Source organism: Thalassophryne amazonica, chromosome 7, assembly GCF_902500255.1.
Source record: "Thalassophryne amazonica chromosome 7, fThaAma1.1, whole genome shotgun sequence".
Classification (NCBI taxonomy): Eukaryota; Metazoa; Chordata; class Actinopteri; order Batrachoidiformes; family Batrachoididae; genus Thalassophryne; species Thalassophryne amazonica.
In genome coordinates this window covers 60,629,949-60,652,849 of record NC_047109.1, presented here as the reverse complement: position 1 = coordinate 60,652,849, position 22,901 = coordinate 60,629,949, and the positions used below count along the sequence as shown (strand labels likewise).

The 22,901-nt window shown below is 40.7% G+C and overlaps 1 protein-coding gene across 1 annotated transcript in view; it reads left to right on the top strand.

Annotated features, from left to right (window-relative positions):
* znf385d (zinc finger protein 385D) overlaps nucleotides 1-22,901 on the top strand; it is a 375,991-nt gene that overhangs the window by 168,663 nt on the left and 184,427 nt on the right. The gene's annotated exons all lie outside the window — the stretch shown is intronic.

Sequence of the window (22,901 nt, the reverse complement as noted above, 5' to 3'; positions counted from 1 at the left end):
GAAACTGCAGTGAGACATGTCTGTGTAGGGAGGGGTGGGCGCTTTGTGTGACTGGCCAATCACAGAGAGTGAAGACAGTCAGTTAGCCAATGAGAATTTTCCTTCAGCACGAGCACAGATACTGAGTTTTATTCGGATCATGCTCGTGCTCGCCAAAATGCTTTATCCGTACTGGATACTCGTCTGAAACAAGTATCCGGCTCAACCCTAATATATATATATATATATATATATATATATATATATATATATATATATATATATATATATATATATATATATATATATATATATATATATATAATGTGAACAACAAATGAACACTCGTATGAAACAACACATCTGATGTACTTCTACCCCCAACTTTTCAACTGATTTCCAACTGATTTCAGCATTTGATAAGTGTAAGCAATATATTCAGACAATGTAGCATGCAAATTATGTTGATATTTAGTAATTGTGATGCCAAGTTTAAGGTTGTCACATTCTAATTGCTATTATGTTTATTAATGCTGCAGTAGCCACCTGCCCAGGGCCTGCTGGTCGCTACAGGGTGCTGCTGACCCCTCAAAATACTGAGAAGAGGAAATATGATCAAAAATAAGTATAGTTTGCTCAGACTCAGAGAACGCAGTTTTTCAGTGTCAATATGCATTTTAATGTGTTCCATCACTTCATTTCAGGGTTTTCGTTTCAATTAATTTAATTTCGGTTAGTGAGAGTAAAGCCCACATCTTATTTGGGCCACTGGTTATATAAAAGGTCATAAATGTTTCAGAATCATGCGACCTGAGGCTGTGTTTTAATTTGAGCATCACACTTTCCCTCAGAGACTCTGTACATCCCAGACCAATTGGCATCATTTGTCATGTTTTTGTTATCTAATTTTAATGTATAATGGACAAATCAGTCACACTTGTGAATTGTGAACTGAAGTGAAATTGAGTATTGAAGTGTATGTCTGTGTTGATATGTAGTGTGTTGTGAATTTGTGTTTATGTTATTATGACTGTTATAACTGTTCTATAATTGTTGGACTCACAGGCTTTTATATAACATTCATGTTATTTGTATGTTTCTGTTCTTTCAGATTTGTGTGTGTGTGTGCCGAATAAATCCATTCATTCATTCAAAATCATCAATTTGCATTTTATTGCATGAAATAAATATTTGATTACCTACCAATCAGCAAGAATTCTGTCTCTCACAGACCTGTTAGTTTTTCTTTAAGAAGCCCTCTTATTCTGCACTCTTTACCTCTATTAAATGCACCTGTTTGAACTCGTTACCTGCATAAAAGACACCTGTGCACACACTAAATCAATCACACTCAAATCTATCCACCACAGCCAAGACCAAAGAGCTGTCTAAGAGCACCAGGGACAAAACTGTAGACCTGCTCAAGGCTGAGATAGGCTACAGGACAACAGGCAAGCAGCTTGGTGAGAAGGCAACAACTGTTGGTGCAATTATTAGAAAATGGAAAAAACACAAGATGACTGTCAGTCTTCCTCGTCCTGGGGCTCCATGCAAGATCTCGCCTCGTGGGGTAAGGATGATTCCGAGAAACCCCAGAACTACACGGGAGGAAACTGGTCAGTGACCTGAAGAGAGCTTGGACCACAATCACAAAGATTATATTAGTAACACACTATGCCATCATGGTTTAATATCCTGCAGGGCAGCAAGGTCCCCCTGCTCAAGCCAGCACATGTGCAGGCCCTTTGAAGTTCACCAGTGACCATCTGGATGATCCAGAGGAGGCATGGGAGAAGGTCATGTGGTCAGATGAGACCAGAATAGAGCTTTTTGGTATACAACTCTACTTGCCGTGTTTGGAGGATGAGAACAACCCCAAGAACACCATCCCAACCATGAAGCATGGGGGTGGAAACATCATTTTTGGGGGTGCTTTTCTGCAAAGGGGACAGGATGACTGGAGGATGGATAGGGATGGATAGGGTCATGTATCGCAAGATTTTGGCAAACAACCTCCTTCCCTCAAAAAGAGCATTGAAGATGGGTTGTAGCTGGGTCTTTCAGCATGACAATGACCTGAAACACACAGCCAGGACAACTAAGGAGGGGCTCCGTAAGAAGCATTTCAAGGTCCTGGAATAGCCTAGCCAGTCTCCAAACCTGGACTCAATAGAAAATCTTTGGAGGGAGCTGAAACTCAAAACCTGAAAGATCTGGAGAAGATCTGTATGGAGGAGTGGACCAAAATCCCTGCTGCAGTGTGTCCAAACCTGGTCAAGAACTACAGGAAACGTCTGACGTCTGTAATTCCAAACAAAGGTGTTTGTACCAAATATTAAAGTCTGTTTTTCAAATAGAATGTAACCAGCCTTATTTAAGACCAGGCCCACAATTTCCCACTAGGCTTGCAAAAGTCAAACAATCATCAACACAGCATCAAAATAGTTTGCTAGTTAAATGAAAAGGTACCCCTGTAGATCTGTGTCCATTTAAACTGTCCAGTCTATTCCACAACAGAGCCAGCTTTTCAAACACATTTTTATGAAAATGAATCAATATGAATTTGAAACCTCCTGCAGCACAAGACAAGAGAACATGCACAGCTAAAAACATAACCTTGGTGAAAGTAATGACTCAGCTCAAGAGTGACTATGTACCTTGTTTGTATGTATCTTCCGACCCAACTAGTTTAACGTTATCATCCACTGATGGACCAACACTTTCTTTGGGAATATATTCTATACAGATTGACAACACCTCGATGTCAGAACAGAAATGCTGCTCTGAATTTGCTGTGATGCTGAAATATAATGCCATTCTGCAGACCTTTTATGCTGTGTGCCTCAGAGGATCATCAGTGTCTGAAAACACTCACCAAGGAGTAGTTTAGTCTACAAACACAAGTAATATGAATGATTCATGTGCATCTCTGTGCCTTTGCTGACAGCTTAGTTGTTACCATGGTTTTGCTGAAAGAGACGCATTTTATTGCAGATCGATTGAAATTCACTGACATTCATGTTCAGCATATTATTGTCTGGGTTATCTACCTATCTATATCAATATTATATATATATATATATATATATATATATATATATATATATATATATATATATATATATATATATATATATACTTTTTAGATTTGTTGTGGATAAAAGACATGAAAGATGGCAAAAACAAAATATGCAATTGCATATGACCTCATTTAACTATGACTTTATACTTAATTACAAGTGCTGTCAGGTAATTTAAAAATAACATAATTAATGACACGCTCTGTGATTAATTAATCTAAATGAATCACATGTATTGTTTTGGTGGAGGAACAAACCTCAAATCACAACTCACATTTAGTGTAAAAATATGAGGCACTCAGGAGTGCAAAAAGAGTGAGCACAAAGAAAAGTACTCATCAAAAACATTTACAGAAGTATTGTAATGTATAAAAATAAAACGTGCAATCTAAGAACTTTACAAAAAATTATACATCATGAATACACTGAAGATGATTCATTGTTGCACGACAAAGTGTATTTTCATAAAATGTGCTGCCTTGTTTTGCCTGATGTGTATGTGTGTGCATATATGTGTATTGGGGGAGGGGTTGAGGGGTTGATTGTCGACTGTGGAGAGTGTTGCTTTCAATAGCCTTAAAAGGCTTGGTTACACATAGACGGTTTTGTCGGCGAGTAGTACGTAGACCGAAATTTGCGGTAGTTCCGGCTGTTTTCGTGGTGGAAAGGGGCGGAGCGCACGCAGCGGGGCTCCTCCTCGCTCTTTCCCCCAAAAAACTGTCATAATTGTGTTTAGAAACTAGTCACCATTTGCTTTATTATACATCTGTGTAGTTAATTAATAAAATATTCTCTACAGACGATTCGCTCATGCGCACGTAAAAAAAGAGAAAGAAATAAAGAAACTCCGCTCCCTGCTGCTGCTGTTTGCAGCGGGGCTCCTCCTCGCTCTTTCCCCCAAAAAACTCTGTCATAATTGTGTTTAGAAACCAGTCACCATTTGCTTTATTATACATCTGTGTAGTTAATTAATAAAATATTCTCTACAGACGATTCGCTCGTGCGCACGTAAAAAAGAAAGAAAGAAAGAAAGAAACTCCGCTCCCTGCTGCTACTGTTTGCAGTGGGGCTCCTCCTCGCTCTTTCCCCCAAAAAACTCTGTCATAATTGTGTTTAGAAGCCAGTCACCATTTGCTTTATTATACAGCTGTGTAGCTAATAAGCAAAATAATCTCCAGGACGATTCGCGCACGCACGCACGCACGCACGCACGCACGTAAAATAAAAAGAAACTCCGCTCCACGCTGCTGTGGTGCTGCTGCTCGCTCCAAAAACTCTGTCATGATTGTAAAATAAAGGACAAAAGAGACATAAGTCCTGCTGACAGGCTGCTACCAGATACAGGACATGTTCACATCTTCAAACTCCAGACATCTCCACGTCACTACATATTCAGTCCCTGATTGGTCATCGCGGCGCGACAAGAACTGTGGCACTACAGGAAGTGGCAGGATGAAACGGCGATTAAAAAGTATCAAACGCCGTTGTTCGCACTGTCGCTGTCGTCACGGGAGGTCTCCGGGAGCGCTCCCGGAATTATTCAACATGTTGAATAATTTTTTTGACAATTCCTGGTAAAGCCGAAACTAAGCAACGCCCCCTAGTGCCAGCGTTAACAACGGCGTGTGATCCTTAAGATGGCCCAAAACTCTTCCGGGACACTTCCGGGAGCTTTTACCGTCTGTGAGTAAACGCGGCTTAAGAGCTATGGAGCCCCCCCCCAAAAAAAAAAAAAATCTGACGTGGCGTGCACAGTGTTAACCACACAATTTACTTCACTGAAACATTTTGCACAGTGTTGTATTAAAACAGAAACTCTGGCTCTTATGGAAGATTAAAAAAAAAAACCTTTCTGCCTGTTTAAATCCAGGCGACTCTGCAGTTAAATAATCCGTTTGTTGGTGTTTGTGATTCCTGCTCATTAAGATAAAAAAAAAAATCCATAATTTTTCTATGTCTCTTATTGAAAACACTAGAACAGTGTTGGTGACTCAACACTTAAAGCCAGTTTTTGTTGTGTTTTCATCCAGAAGCGCTTGTTCCACCCTCTCACTCTCAAAACAGCAAGCAAATGTCTAGGCAGTGGGAAAGATCCATCTGAATGCCCCTCAAAGTTCTGAACATGCACAAAGCTTAATGACAAACTTTGTGGACATCATCTGATAAGAAACCCATTTTGGTGGATGGAAAAAAGACTTTTGTCGGAAAAAATGAACACAGCTCATTCAATGTGTGACTGTGGCAAAGCTAGCCACATTGTCACACAACATTTCCTGTCTCTTGAAGAATACTCTTTCACAATAAGAGCACTGGGCAAATAGATGACGTCATCACAAGTCCAACACAGAAGAGGAGAAAAACATTGTGAAGATTAATTTGTTTTATGGTTTGTGGTATTAGAAGAACCCAAATATGTAGACATGGAAACTCTGGGGTTTTCATGTCTGGGCCAGTGTCCAGTGTAACCACTTCAACAAACAGTCATGGAGCACACAGTACTTAAGTAATCCTGACGAGGGAGTAGAACAACCGGGAGGCACAAGGAGCAACAACCAGGAAGTCTAATGACAATGGAAATACTCAGAGGGCACAAAAATACATACATAAGGCCCCCTTCACACATAACACGATTGAAGCCGACTTGCGCATGAAGGAGGAATTGCATGCCATTCGTGAAAAATCAGATACCTCGTGCACCTGTCATCACAACATTCGCACACACAAGCGGCTGAAAGACAGCGTATGCCGGCAGGTGTGGGGCTAATTCCAGGTGTCACACACGAACATCTAACACCACTCTCTGCACACTTAGAAAAGACGTGGCTTTTAGCACTGTTAGCAAGAAAATAGTGAGCAGACAATCACTTTCGAGCTGGATGTGAAAATTGTCTGTTTAAGAGTAATTGATACGAATCAGTATCTACATACAAATGTGCATGATGCAAGTGCATCAATTCATTCATTGTGCATTGATTCAATTGACCGGTTGAATCATGTTGCATCGCTCGCTGCCTGCTTGCATAGATTTTTTTCTGAGGCACATTGAATGCACCGCGGAAACTCAGCCACATGGGGTGTGCAGCCAGTACATTCTGAGTGCCGGTCCCAAGCCCGGATAAATGAGGAGGGTTGCGTCAGGAAGGGCATCCGGCGTAAAACAAGCCAACCCAGCTATGCAGACTCAGAATCGAATTCCCATACCGGATCGGTCGCGGCCCGGGTTAACAACGTCCGCCACTGGTGCTATTGCCCAACAGGGTGCCGGTGGAAATTGGGCTACTGCTGGGCGAAGACGACGAAGAAGAGGAGGAAAACTATGCCACGAACAGCGGGAGAAGAAGAAAACTAGAAGGGTGGAAATGAGAGTAGGGACTTTGAATGTTGGTAGTATGACTGGTAAAGGGAGAGAGCTGGCTGATATGATGGAGAGGAGAAAGGTAGACATATTGTGTGTACAAGAGACCAAGTGGAAGGGAAGTAAGAGCAGGAGCACTGGCGGTGGTTGTTGTACCTCACCATGGTACAAGTTGTTGTACCATGGTGAGGACAGGAAGAGAAATGGTGTTGGGGTCATTTTAAAGGAAGGGTATCTTAAAAGTGTGTTGGAGGTTAAGCGAGTGTCTGACAGGGTGATGAGTGTGAAGTTGGAAATTGAAGGGGTGATGATGAATATCATCAGTGCATATGCCCCACAGGTAGGTTGTGAGATGAAGGAGAAAGAAGATTTCTGGAGTGTGTTAGATGAGGTGGTGGAGAGTGTGCCCAAGCATGAAAGAGTGGTGATAGGAGCAGACTTCAATGGGCATGTGGGTGAAGGGAACAGAGGTGATGAGGAAGTAATGGGTAGATATGGTATCAAGGATAGGAATGGGGAAGGACAGATGGTAGTTGATTTTGCAAAAAGGATGGAAATGGCTGTGGTGAATACCTACTTTAAGAAAAGGGAGGAGCACAGGGTAACATATAAGAGTGGAGGAAGGTGCACACAGGTGGACTACATTCTTTATAGGAGATGCAAGCTAAAAGAAATCACAGACTGTAAGGTGGTAGCAGGAGAGAGTGTCACTAGACAGCATAGGATGGTTGTTTGTAGGATGACTTTAGAGGTAAAGAAGAAGAAGAGAGTGAGAGCTCAACAAAGGATCAGATGGTGGAAGCTGAAGGAGGAAGACTGTTGTGTGAAATTTAGCGAGCAGGTGAGAGAAGCACTAGTTGGAGAGGAAGCAGTTTTGGACAACTGGAAAAGTACTGCAGATGTGGTGAGGGAGACAGCTAGGGCAGTACTGGGTATGACATCTGGACAGTGGAAGGAAGACAAGGAGACTTGGTGGTGGAATGAAGAGGTCCAGGAAAGCATAAGGAGAAAGAGGTTGGCGAAAAAGTTTTAGGATAGTCGGAGAGATGAAGAAAGTAGACAGGAGTACAAGGAGATGCGGCGTAAGGCGAGAAGAGAAGTGGCAAAAGCAAAGGAAAAGGCATATTGCGAGCTGTACAAGAAGTTGAATAGTAAGGAAGGAGAAAAGGACTTGTACCGATTGGCCAGACAAAGGGACAGAGCTGGAAAGGATGTGCAGCAGGTTAGGGTGGTAAAAGATGCACATGGTAATGTGCTGAGAAGTGAGGAGTGTGTGCTGAGAAGGTGGAGGGAATATTTTGAAGAGTTGATGAATAAAGAAAATGAGCGAGAGAAAAGGCTGGATGATGTGGTGAGAGTAAATCAGGAAGTAAAAGAGATTAGCAAGGAAGAAGTGAGGGCTGCTATGAAGAGGATGAAGAGTGGAAAAGCAGTTGGTCCAGATGACATTCCAATGGAGGCATGGAAATGTCTAGGAGACATGGCAGTAGAGTTTCTAACCAGATTGTTTAATAAAATCTTGGAAAGTGAGAGGATGCCTGAGGAGTGGAGACGAAGTGTGCTGGTTCCTATTTTCAAGAACAAGGGTGATGTGCAGAGCTGCAGTAACTACAGAGGCATAAAGTTGATCAGCCACAGCATGAAGTTATGGGAAAGAGTAGTAGAAGCTAGGATTAGAAAACAGGTGAAGATCTGTGAGCAGCAATATGGTTTCATGCCGAGAAAGAGCACTACAGATGCAATGTTTGCTCTGAGAATACTGTTGGAAAAGTACAGAGAAGGACAGAAGGAGTTACATTGTGTGTTTGTGGACTTATAAAAAGCTTATGATAGGGTGCCAAGAGAAGAGTTGTGGCATTGTATGAGGAAGTCTGGAGTGGCAGAGAAGTATGTTAGGGTAGTGCAGGACATGTACAAAAATAGTGTGACAGCGGTGAGATGCGCAGTCGGAATGACAGACTCATTCAAGGTGGAGGTGGGATTACACCAAGGATCAGCTCTGAGTCCTTTCTTGTTTGCAGTGGTGATGGACAGGTTGACAGATGAGATCAGACAGGAGTCCCCATGGACTATGATGTTTGCAGATGACATTGTGATCTGTAGTGAGAGTAGAGAGCAAGTTGAGTCTAGTCTGGAGAAGTGGAGATATGCTTTGGAGAGAAGGGGAATGAAAGTCAGTGGAAGCAAGACTGAGTACATGTGTGTGAATGAGAAGGAGCCCAGTGGAATAGTGCAGTTACAAGGAGTAGAAGTGGTGAAAGTAGATGAGTTTAAATATTTCAATCAATCAATCAATCAATTTTTTTTTTATATAGCTCCAAATCACAACAAACAGTTGCCCCAAGGCGCTTTATATTGTAAGGCAAGGCCATACAATAATTATGTAAAACCCCAACGGTCAAAACGACCCCCTGTGAGCAAGCACTTGGCTACAGTGGGAAGGAAAAACTCCCTTTTAACAGGAAGAAACCTCCAGCAGAACCAGGCTCAGGGAGGGGCAGTCTTCTGCTGGGACTGGTTGTGGCTGAAGGAGAGAACCAGGAAAAAGACATGCTGTGGAGGGGAGCAGAGATCGATCACTAATGATTAAATGCAGAGTGGTGCATACAGAGCAAAAAGAGAAAGAAACAGTGCATCATGGGAACCCCCCAGCAGTCTATGTCTATAGCAGCATAACTAAGGGATGGTTCAGGGTCACCTGATCCAGCCCTAACTATAAGCTTTAGCAAAAAGGAAAGTTTTAAACCTAATCTTAAAAGTAGAGAGGGTGTCTGTCTCCCTGATCTGAATTGGGAGCTGGTTCCACAGGAGAGGAGCCTGAAAGCTGAAGGCTCTGCCTCCCATTCTACTCTTACAAACCCTAGGAACTACAAGTAAGCCTGCAGTCTGAGAGCGAAGCACTCTATTGGGGTGATATGGTACTACGAGGTCCCTAAGATAAGATGGGACCTGATTATTCAAAACCTTATAAGTAAGAAGAAGAATTTTAAATTCTATTCTAGAATTAACAGGAAGCCAATGAAGAGAGGCCAATATGGGTGAGATATGCTCTCTCCTTCTAGTCCCCGTTAGTACTCTAGCTGCAGCATTTTGAATTAACTGAAGGCTTTTTAGGGAACTTTTAGGACAACCTGATAATAATGAATTACAATAGTCCAGCCTAGAGGAAATAAATGCATGAATTAGTTTTTCAGCATCACTCTGAGACAAGACCTTTCTAATTTTAGAGATATTGCGTAAATGCAAAAAAGCAGTCCTACATATTTGTTTAATATGCGCTTTGAATGACATATTCTGATCAAAAATGACTCCAAGATTTCTCACAGTATTACTAGAGGTCAGGGTAATGCCATCCAGAGTAAGGATCTGGTTAGACACCATGTTTCTAAGATTTGTGGGGCCAAGTACAATAACTTCAGTTTTATCTGAGTTTAAAAGCAGGAAATTAGACTTCATCCATGTCTTTATGTCTGTAAGACAATCCTGCAGTTTAGCTAATTGGTGTGTGTCCTCTGGCTTCATGGATAGATAAAGCTGGGTATCATCTGCGTAACAATGAAAATTTAAGCAATACCGTCTAATAATACTGCCTAAGGGAAGCATGTATAAAGTGAATAAAATTGGTCCTAGCACAGAACCTTGTGGAACTCCATAATTAACTTTAGTCTGTGAAGAAGATTCCCCATTTACATGAACAAATTGTAATCTATTAGACAAATATGATTCAAACCACCGCAGCACAGTGCCTTTAATACCTATGGCATGCTCTAATCTCTGTAATAAAATTTTATGGTCAACAGTATCAAAAGCAGCACTGAGGTCTAACAGAACAAGCACAGAGATGAGTCCACTGTCCGAGGCTATAAGAAGATCATTTGTAACCTTCACTAATGCTGTTTCTGTACTATGATGAATTCTAAAACCTGACTGAAACTCTTCAAATAGACCATTCCTCTGCAGATGATCAGTTAGCTGTTTTACAACTACACTTTCAAGAATTTTTGAGAGAAAAGGAAGGTTGGAGATTGACCTATAATTAGCTAAGATAGCTGGGTCAAGTGATGGCTTTTTAAGTAATGGTTTAATTACTGCCACCTTAAAAGCCTGTGGTACATAGCAACTAACAAAGATAGATTGATCATATTTAAGATCGAAGCATTAAATAATGGTAGGGCTTCCTTGAGCAGCCTGGTAGGAATGGGGTCTAATAAACATGTTGATGGTTTGGATGAAGTAACTAATGAAAATAACTCAGACAGGACAATCGGAGAGAAAGAGTCTAACCAAATACCGGCATCACTGAAAGCAGCCAAAGATAACGATACGTCTTTGGGATGGTTATGAGTAATTTTTTCTCTAATAGTTAAAATTTTGTTAGTAAAGAAAGTCATGAAGTCATTACTAGTTAAAGTTAATGGAATACTCAGCTCAATAGAGCTCTGACTCTTTGTCAGCCTGGCTACAGTGCTGAAAAGAAACCTGGGGTTGTTCTTATTTTCTTCAATTAGTGATGAGCAGAAAGATGTCCTAGCTTTACGGAGGGCTTTTTTTTATAGAGCAACAGACTCTTTTTCCAGGCTAAGTGAAGATCTTCTAAATTAGTGAGACGCCATTTCCTCTCCAACTTACGGGTTATCTGCTTTAAGCTACGAGTTTGTGAGTTATACCACGGAGTCAGGCACTTCTGATTTAAAGCTCTCTTTTTCAGAGGAGCTACAGCATCCAAAGTTGTCTTCAATGAGGATGTAAAACTATTGACGAGATACTCTATCTCACTTACAGAGTTTAGGTAGCTACTCTGCACTGTGTTGGTATATGGCATTAGAGAACATAAAGAAGGAATCATATCCTTAAACCTAGTTACAGCGCTTTCTGAAAGACTTCTAGTGTAATGAAACTTATTCCCCACTGCTGGGTAGTCCATCAGAGTAAATGTAAATGTTATTAAGAAATGATCAGACAGAAGGGAGTTTTCAGGGAATACTGTTAAGTCTTCTATTTCCATACCATAAGTCAGAACAAGATCTAAGATATGATTAAAGTGGTGGGTGGACTCATTTACATTTTGAGCAAAGCCAATAGAGTCTAATAATAGATTAAATGCAGTGTTGAGGCTGTCATTCTCAGCATCTGTGTGGATGTTAAAATCGCCCACTATAATTATCTTATCTGAGCTAAGCACTAAGTCAGACAAAAGGTCTGAAAATTCACAGAGAAACTCACAGTAACGACCAGGTGGACGATAGATAATAACAAATAAAACTGGTTTTTGGGACTTCCAATTTGGATGGACAAGACTAAGAGTCAAGCTTTCAAATGAATTAAAGCTCTGTCTGGGTTTTTGATTAATTAATAAGCTGGAATGGAAGATTGCTGCTTATCCCCCCCCTCGGCCCGTGCTACGAGCGTTCTGACAGTTAGTGTGACTCGGGGGTGTTGACTCATTTAAACTAACATATTCATCCTGCTGTAACCAGGTTTCTGTAAGGCAGAATAAATCAATATGTTGATCAATTGTTATATCATTTACCAACAGGGACTTAGAAGAGAGAGACCTAATGTTTAATAGACCACATTTAACTGTTTTAGTCTGTGGTGCAGTTGAAGGTGCTATATTATTTTTTATTTTTGAATTTTTATACTTAAATAGATTTTTGCTGGTTATTGGTGGTCTGGGAGCAGACACCGTCTCTACGGTGTCTATTTGGGGTCAACTGTTCAAAGTAATGGAGAGTGTGGTAGAGAGGTGAAGAAGAGAGTGCAGGCAGGGTGGAGTGTGTGGAGAAAGGTGGCAGGAGTGATTTGTGACCGAAGAATATCAGCAAGAGTGAAGGGGAAAGTTTACAAAACAGTAGTGAGACCAGCTATGTTGTATGGTTTAGAGACAGTGGCACTAACAAAAAGACAGGAGGCAGAGCTGGAGGTGGCAGAGCTGAAGATGTTGAGATTCTCTTTGGGAGTGACAAGAATGGACAAGATTAGGAATGAACATATCAGAGGGACAGCTCAGGTGGGACGGTTTGGAGACAAAGTCAGAGAGGCGAGATTGAGATGGTTTGGACATGTGCAGAGGAGGGACCCAGGGTATATAGGGAGAAGGATGCTGAGGATGGAGCCACCAGGCAGGAGGAGAAGAGGGAGACCAAAGAGGAGGTTCATGGATGTGCTGAGAGAGGACATGCAGGTGATTGGTGTGACAGAGGAAGATACAGAGGACAGGTTGAGATGGAAACGATTGATCTGCTGTGGCGACCCCTAACGGGAACAGCCGAAAGACAAAGAAGAAGATTGAATGCACCGCGGATGGTTCGGGCACCAGAGCGGCCGTTGTTTTTGAGGGTGTTTATTGAGAAAATTATTATTTCTCTACATTGATTGCAGACTGCAGTGAATCTGCTTGAACCTTGAAGCATTGAAGCAGCACTTCAACCTGCTGTTCGCTGGTTCTCTGCTTCACTGGTTTTCGGAAGCGACAAGTCCACTGGCGTGAGCACCAGCCGGTGCTTAACTGAAGTTGTCCATCAGCTATTGGAAATAATTCTAATAATAATAAAATTATAATAATAATCATTATTATTATTGTAATAATAATATCCTCTGTTTGGTGGGACTAAGTGTGCTGCTTCAAAGCGCTGCGCAGATTTTGGTTGTAGTTAATAACTTCAAAGCGACTTACCATTTTAAATCAAATGACACCTCTTTCCAAATGTTATAATACAAACAATAAACTACAACCAACCAAAACCGTGTTTTTTTTTTTCCAAAAATGAGACGCCCTACGTTTTTTTATGAATTACATCCTGACATGCAGTGCAGCTGGCTGAAGAGCTCAGCTCAGAGTCTATGGAGTTATGTTTGTGCGTATCGCATCTTATTGTCAGTGTCATCATGTATCGCTATATGTATCATGTTGCTGGTAGTGTGTCAAGTTGCATATCCAATCGTCAGTGATGAGATTCACATGCCTAAAGCACACACTCATATCCACACACCCTGGAGGAGGGAGACAACGATACACAAACACATCCACAAGACACAGTGAAGGCACACACACACACACACACGCAGGTGCACAGACCGGATGAGGGGAGACACAGCCACACACAGGCAGCAAGGAAGTCTGAGTCTGTGGACATTTTTAAGTCAAGACTCAAAACCTATTTTTATTCTCTTTCTTATGGATAGTTTTTATTTTTATTTGTTTTATTCTTTTACTTCTGTTTTTATTTATGTATTTGAATTTTTTATTCATTTTTAATTATTTATTCAATTTTATGTTGACTTGTTTTATGTAAGGCGCCTTGAGACGGCTTTTGCTGTGATTTGGCGCATTATAAGATAATTAAATTAAATTAATTAAATTAAATTAAGGAAGAGGGGACACATGACAGACAATAGGAGACACGCCCACACAGGAGACCAGGGAACAACTACATACAAAAACCCAAAATCAACCACAAACTCAAACACACGGGAAAATGTGCCGAAGGGGCGGAACCGCCACAATTTTTTAGTTTTTACAATATACTGGGGATCACGGAATTAATTTATTTTAGGTGGGTATTTAATAAAATTTAACAAAAAAAAAAAAAACTTATTTCAGGTGGGCTGATGCTCGGCCCTGAGCCCTCAGACGCGTGAATACGGTAATAATTTGAGGTATCATTAAAAGATGTGGGGGGTATTTCTGTTACACGTGTCACAGAGTTTTCAAACAATCTTTGTCAGAAATAAAATTATGCTTAAAGCAGGAGAATATCTTTAAAAGTGCTCAGACAATTGTGCAGCTTAGAATATACTGAACATTAAAGTGATTTGGCACAATATAACCCCTTTAATAATTCTCTTATTGCATCCAGACCATTTCATGTTCAAGTCTGCTCCTTGAACATTAATACCTGATTGAAATATATCATGAATCAAGCGTTTTGAGACATTTATGCGTTCTGTGGCTGTTTAATTAATGATAGTTAAAGTCCAACAAGCCTTTCAGCAGACAAAAAATGAAACAAAAACACCAAAAATCAGCTAGTTTACACCCCCCAACACACAAACATTTTAACAATTACTTAGACAGTTATTCGAACAAGTTACTCAACTTATGTGTGGAGCAGACCACTATGAAAAATCAGTGGACCTCTTTTTATTCCTAACGTCTTACAACAGCATAAAGTGCTGAACTCAGAGTTGTGGTTGTTCAGGCCTAGTATAACTTGAATCACGATTAATAATTTATAAGATGTTTGTTCCTGAATATTATGGTCATTTTTGGTGCGCGTATTTGTATAAACGTGCAGCAAACGGGACTCTCACTTCCTTGTTCACCCAGCTATGTCTTATGCAGGGGAAAAAACATAACTTCCCTTTTATCATTGGTGGAAAAATGCATGACCTGAGTCACTCAAAATCACCAACCCACATGGGTTGCTGATGACATTCTGGTAAAAATGCCACCAAAGGCAGACTAAAGTGTCAACAATGCCTCCAGGTGGACAACAGGAAGAGTGACACTCCTGTGGGTGAGGCCTGTGTCCACTGTTTTGTGTTAGACAGGAATCATTTTTTGAGTGGCACAAATCATTTATGTAGCAAAAACACCTGAAGTATTTCCTGCATTTTAATGTAAATAGTTGTATGTAACTTTGTTGTTTGCTACATTTGTACATATGTTTTTGAAATTTACAGTTTATATTTGCATTCTAAGTTATAAAAATGATTTGTTAAATATCCTTGTGGTTTTCACAGTAAAAAAAAAATTTTTTTCAATTTGGAATGTATGTTTTTTTTCTGTGAATTTAGGTTAATTGTGTTAATACAGTATGTAACAATGAAATAAAAACTCTAAAGTCACACAGGTGAGGTTGTGCTGAAAAAAATGACACCAAACAAGACAAAGTAAATAGTTTTTTTTTAAAAGGTAAATTGTGAAGGTAACACCAAAAGTAGTCAAAAATGGACAATTACACCCTGGATCCCAGAGGGTTAGCATGAAGACTTTTTGCAAATGTTCTTCAACATATATTCAATTGAATACACCACAAAGACAAAATATTTAATGTTCACACTGATAAACTTTATTGTTTTTGTGCAAATATTTGCTCATTTTGAAATGGATGTCTGCAACACGTTTCAAAAAAGCTGGGACAGTGGTATGTTTACCACTGTGTTACATCACCTTTCCTTCTAACAACACTCAATAAGCATTTGGGAACTGAGGACACTAATTGCTGAAGCTTTGTAGGTGGAATTCTTTCCCATTCTTGCTTGATGTATGACTTCAGTTGTTCAACAGTCCAGGGTCTCCGTTGTCGTTTTTTGCGTTTCATAATGCACCACACATTTTCAATGGGTGACAGGTCTGGACTGCAGGCAGACCAGTCTAGTACCTGCACTCTTTTACTATGATGCCACGTGGTTGTAACACATGCAAAATGTGGCTTGGCATCGTCTTGCTGAAATAAGCAGGGACCTCCCTTAAAAAGATGTTGCTTGGATGGCAGCATGTGTTTCTCCAAAACCTAGATGTACCTTTCAACATTGATGGTGCCATCACTGATGTGTAAGTTGTCCATGCCATGGGCACTAACCACCCCATCATCACAGATGCTGGCTTTTGAACTTTGTGCTGGTAACAATATAGATGGTATTTTTCCTAGTTTGTCCGGAGGACACGATGTTCATGATTTCCAAAAAACAATTTGAAATGTGGACACAGACACAGCACACTTTTCCACTTTGCGTCTGTCCATTTCAGATGAGCTCAGGCCCAGAGAAGGCGGTGGCGTTTCTGGATGTTGTTGATGTATGGCTTTGGCTTTACATGCTAGAGGTTTAACTTGCACTTGTAGATGTTGCGACGAATTGTGTTACCTGACAATGGTTTTCTGAAGTGTTCCTGAGCCCACATGGTAAGATCCTTTACACAACGATGTCGGTTTTTCATGCAGTGCCACCTGAGGGATCGCAGGTTAAGGGCATTCAATGTTGGTTTTCGGCCTTGCCACTTACGTGAAGAAAGTTCTCCGGATTCTCTGAATCTTCTGATTATATTATGGACTGTAGATGATGTAATCCCTAAATTCCTTGCAATTGATCGTTGAGAAACATTGTTCATAAGCTGTTGGACTATTTTTTCACACGGTTGTTCACAAAGTGGTGATCCTTGCCCCATCTTGGCTTGTGAATGGCTGAGCCTTTTGGGAATGCTCCTTTTATACCCAATCCTGACATTCACAATTAGTGTCCTCAGTTCCCAAATGCTTATTGAGTGTTGTTAGAATCAAAGGTGATGTAACACAGTGGTAAACATACCACTGTCCCAGTGTTTTTGAAACGTGTTGCAGGCATCCATTTCAAAATGAGCAAATATTTGTACAAAAACAATCAAGTTTATCAGTTTGAACATTAAATATCTTGTCTTTGTGGTGTATTCAATTGAATATAGGTTAAAGAGGATTTGCAAATTATTGTATTCTGTTTTTATTGACATTTCACACAACGTCCCAACTTCATTGGAATTGGGGTTGTAAAGGCACAATCACAATCAATGTATGTCTTCCTTTTAATACAGAATTCAGAAGAAAGTTTTGATGTTTAGGTTTTTTTGAGCAGTGTTTCAAGTTTCCCATCAATAATTTGCAGTGCCAATGAAAGGGTTGGGAACCATCCCCAGCACCTTGTTCTATCCATTCTGTAATTTCAGCTTTCCATTTTCATTCTGTTGAATAATTTATCCCGTGTTTGCCAACATGTTGGGCAACATGTTTTGCCCTGAGGTTGCTAGCTGGTTAGCTTTGAGGACTGCACCATATTTCTCCTCGCAGATGCTAGCTCATTAGCTGGGCTGAGTGCATTATATCTCTCCCCGCGGTTGTTAGCTTGTTAGTTTGGCAGAATTCATCATATTTTTCCCAACAATTTCTAGCTTGTTAGCTGAGATGAGGTCCACAGAAATGACCATGTGACATGTCCAGTATTCAGAAAGCAGACATTGTACATGAGTTCAAAGACAGGTGTTCAGAATTTGTGATAAGCTGTCCAGCATCCACTCACCTTCCACCAGGGGGCAGACAGGGATATTACATAAGCATTAATGGTCACCAGATGCAATAGCACATACTCTCACGAGCGCCCCGAGCTTAGCTTATGGCAAACTAAAAGTGGACACACTGGTTTTGGCCGAACGCCTATACAGTTTTTGTATATTTTGTGTTAGTACGTGCTCACGGCCAATGTGCTTGATGAATTCCTGCCCAAAAAGTAGTTCCCAGATAATTGGGAACTACTTGGGAACTACTAATTGGGAACTAATGGCACAAGAACTGTATCTCGTGTGTTTTTATGCCTAAATGATCATAAGTCAATACTCCCACTCATCCAGCAGCATCTTCTCATGTCGGCAAATTCAGCGCCATTTTGCAAACAACCACACACTGGGTCAGGCGAAAGTAGTCCAGCGAGCTCAATCTGTGGGCGAGCTATCCAACAATGCCAGAATAGCAGAGATGTTGCTCCAACAAGAGTGGCACACTGAGCAGGGTGACAATAGCATTTGTCCTCATTATACGAGGTCTGTCCATAAAGTATAGGTCCTTTTTATTTTTTTCTAAAACTATATGGATTTCATTCATATGTTTTTACGTCAGACATGCTTGAACCCTCGTGCGCATGCGTGAGTTTTTCCACGCCTGTCGGTGACGTCATTCGCCTGTGAGCACTCCTTGTGGGAGGAGTCGTCCAGCCCCTCGTCGGAATTCCTTTGTCTGAGAAGTTGCTGAGAGACTGGCGCTTTGTTTGATCAAAATTTTTTCTAAACCTGTGAGACACATCGAAGTGGACATGGTTCGAAAAATTAAGCTGGTCTTCAATGAAAATTTTAACAGCTGATGAGAGATTTTGAGGTGATTCTGTCGCTTTAAGGACTTTTCACGGTGCGAGACGTCGCACAGCGCTCTCAGGCGGCGTCATCAGCCTGTTTCAAGCTTAAAACCTCCACATTTCAGGCTTTATTGATCCAGGACGTCGTGAGAGAACAGAGAAGTTTCAGAAGAAGTCGGTTTCAGCATTTTATCCGGATATTCCACTGTTAAAGGAGATTTTTTTTAATGAAAGACGTGCAGGCGGATTGCAGCATCGGCTCGCAGCCACCGCGACGCGCCGCCACAGGAAAAACACCTCTGTTGGAAGCCTTAAGGACAAGTTGGAACATCTCCAGCTGATAAACAATTTCTCATATACTCACTCCACTGAAAACCATCAAAAGCCGCCTGGATTTTACAAATGGTTATCAACACGGAGGTGTTTTTCCTGTGCCGCCGCACCGCGTCGGCTGCGTCCCGACGCGCGGACCCGTCCGCACGTCTTTCATTAAAAAAATCTCCTTTAACAGTGGAATATCCGGATAAAATGCTGAAACCGACTTCTTCTGAAACTTCTCTGTTCTCTCACGACGTCCTGGATCAATAGAGCCTGAAATGTGGAGGTTTTAAGCTTGAAACAGGCTGATGACGCTGCCTGAGAGCGCAGCACGACGTCTCGCACCGTGAAAAGTCCTTAAAGCGACAGAATCACCTCAAAATCTCTCATCAGCTGTTAAAATTTTCACTGAAAACCAGCTTAATTTTTCAAACCATGTCCACTTCGATGTGTCTCACAGGTTTAGAAAAAATTTTGATAAAACAAAGCGCCAGTCTCTCAGCAACTTCTCAGACAAAGGAATTCCGACGAGGGGCTGGACGACTCCTCCCACAAGGAGTGCTCACAGGCGAATGACGTCACCGACAGGCATGGAAAAACTCACGCATGCGCACGAGGGTGCAAGCATGTCTGACGTAAAAACATATGAATGAAATCCATATAGTTTTTGAAAAAAATAAAAAGGACCTATACTTTATGGACAGCCCTCGTATGTTCCTTTAAAATGGTGACTTATGTACACGGTGATGGCATTTATTGTTTTTGAGTTATTGTCTACACCACTCTGCCTGGATGGACACACACACTGGTCTACATATTTGCTTTTTAAGACAATAACAATTAAACAGGTATTATTAATGAAGTGGCCAGTAAGTGAATGTTTCACTTATTAGAGGGACATCACCCAGGACAATAGGAATAGACTAAACTGTGAGCAGACAAAAGTGTAAATAGCTAAAATCTGTGAGACAGATTTGTTAAGGCTAAGAAGATGCTTGAGGGCGAAAAGAAGCATGGCAGGAGGGACTGTGTGTTCCTTCTCTTTGTGTGCCCGGTTGCTCTTTGATTCTCGTTAAACAACCGGACATAGATTGCAAACAAACAAACCACTCTGCCATCATGTGCAGAACGAGTCTGCAAGCAAACACCAAAGCAGCACACGCACAATTTGCACATTTGCTTCCTGCAGCCGCTGTGTGTGTTCGCACAACTTTCAAAGCACAGACTTTTATGATTTTGTTGCTTAACCCTGGTTGTGTTTGTATTACGGAGAACCTGCCTGTTCCTAATACTCTGCTTGAACCTGCCTGTCTGTGCGTGTGAGCAGGGCTGAGTTTAAATCAGTTTTTCTTTTTCGGCCGGAATCTGCTTCTCAAGCCGAACAATTTTCCGCTTGTCGGTTAGCTTTCCTGATTTTGTGCTCTTTGTCTGTCAAGCTGCCAGTATACTTCAAGGGAAAATAAAATGAAAGAAAGAAAGAAAAGAATGGTTCAGTGCAGGCAATTCAGTCCTAAAGAACTATGTTTTTATATGCCACTAGGTGTTCGTAGGAAGTGCAGAAAAATCTACTTTATGGTCGTGTCTTCATGCACAGGAGACAACATCACCACACAGAGCAAGGCTTACCGACGTTACAGATGAAGTTCAACAGTTTTCAACCTGGGCTTTATTTTTAGAAGTTGTGGTGTTTATCTTTTAACTCAGGACAAAAATAATTTTAATCAGTGCAATATGGATTTACAAAGCAAACAGGATAACTTGCCTTATAACGTAATGGCACAAGGAAAGCTAAAAACAAAGTAAACCAATTGTTGTTGCTGCTGAACTTGTAAAGTACACGTCTATGTCACTAAATGCAAGGAAACTTTTTAATACATCTTCAACCATTAGTGGCTTACCTTAGCCTCCAGTCCATTCTGTGGTGCTGCTGACCACTGAGTCATTGCAAGTCAATTGCAGATAACAGGCTCACCATTAAGGACTGCTGAACTCTGTAATCATAGTCTTATAAAGTTTCTTTACATTTCTTGAGGTAAACCTCTATAGACAGTCTACTTCCAGGCACTTCAAGTGACATTTTTACCTTTTCAGTGGCAACAAGAAGCAGTTTGCTGTGAGTGGTTTTAGCTTCCTCTGTGCAATCACAGCCTGAGATGGCATTTGCATTCTAAACCAAGACTATTCAAATTGCTTTCATTTTTGTGAAGTGAAAACTTCAATAAACAGAGCGCGGGTTGAAAAATGGGGTCGAAAAATGTCAAAGTTTCCCTTTACAAGGACAAACTGACAGTGGTTAAAGTTTACTGAGTACTGAACTAATCCAAAGAATAAGAACACAGTTTGTTTGTTTTTTCACACCTGTCATGTTTGGTTAGCACATCAATGCTTACTTTCTGTCTGAGAGGCAGGAAGGCCACTTTGGATCCCTTTCTGGACCAAACAGACCTTTTTGTCTAACCAAAAAAGATGATCTCATTCTGGATCAGATTATATTGTGGTTCAATTTGACAAACATTGTTAAAGGTGCTGCTTACCACCAGGCAAGGCGAGCAAATGCTTGGGACTTCAGGCCAGTATCCCCCACCCCCCACTAAAAAAAGCAGTCATGACATAGTGACTGACAATAAAAGACATCGGTTACACTTGTAACATAATGGTGATGAATGCTGTTTGGAGAAGCTGCTGTGAATTTTTGCGTAGGGGCCCGGTATGTTCTAGAACAGGGGTGGCCAAGTTCGGTCCTCGAGAGCTACCTTCCTGACACTCTTAGTTGTCTCCCTGCTCCAACACACCTGAATCCAATGAAAGGCTCATTAAAAGTCTGCTAACGAGTCTTTCATTGGATTCAGGTGTGTTGGAGCAGGGAGACAACTAAGAGTGTCAGGAAGGTAGCTCTCGAGGACCGAACTTGGCCACCCCTGCTCTAGAATCACCACCGTACCTTGTAATAATTATTGTCTGTGAGTCATACTTTCGGATCAATTACAAGAAGTTCTCGCAAAGTAGACTGCTGTCAGTCACCTTACTGGTGTCTCCCAATTTTGAATTGCTGTGGCACGCTTAATTATTTGCACTTTTCTCATTCTGTTAATGAAAACACAATTTTGTCATTTGGCAAACTGGAACTACTTTTAGATATTGCATGTGAAGTTGATGCCTTTGTGTATAATACTGCATAGGTATTATTACACTATGTAACAAATTTTTATTTTTGTTTTGTTCCTGGGTACACAGTGTGTTTTCCTAACCTGTTATGCCTTAAATAAATAGAAAATAGCTGTTATTCCACAGAAACTTTGCTTCTGTGATCAGGACAATGATATTTTGAAATTTGTCTGTTGTCAAGAATATTCTCGATTCGCCTTCACTACTACTGAGTAGTCTTCTAGAATATTTTATAACTGCCAGAACTGTCCAGAATTTTCTAGAAGTTTCCAGAATTATCTAGAAATTTCTAGAATGTTAAAAATAATAAAATCAAAGTTTGTGCTGAATGTAGTCATTTTTCCATAGACTTTAGACATAAGCAGTTGAAATATAACACTTAGAAGCCAGGAACAAAAATTGTGTTACATAGTGTTATTATTATTATTATTATTATTATTATTATTATTATTATTATTATTATTATTATAAGAGCAACAAAGGGGAACTGAAATCAACCCACAAGCATTTTGCTGTACTGACTGAGTATTTTCTGATACTGAGTGTAATACACTTGGAATTAAGAACCCGCCAATCTAGTCCACAAACCAAACCATTTCCAAACCATCAATTATAAGTACAGTGAGCTGCAGCTCATGTAGTTAAGGGTGACAGGTTGTGCATATTTTACAGTTAGTATTATTTATTTTTTAAAACATTTGGTCTTCTTGCATATTGCAATGTATAATCACACCAAACTCCCCTCATCACCATCACCACCACCAAAAAAAAAAAAAAAATCTTGTGAACTTTGGGTTTGAGTCTACAGAAGTGTAGTATCTGCAAAGCAGGTGATTCTATGGCAAAGGAATTGAACTACCAACTTACACCCATCAGCCATAATGTGACCACTGACAGGTGAAGAACAACATTGATTGTCTCATTAAAATGGTACCTGTCAGTGACTAGGATATGGGAGCAAGTTAAGAGTTTGTCCTGGAAGATGATGTGTTGAAAGCAGGACAAATGGGCACAAATAAAGGCCAGATAATGATGGCTAGATGACTGGACCAGATCATCTCCAAGACTGCAGGTGTTGGGGTGTTCCCTGCCTGTCATGGTCAGTACTTTCCAAAAGTGGTCCAAGG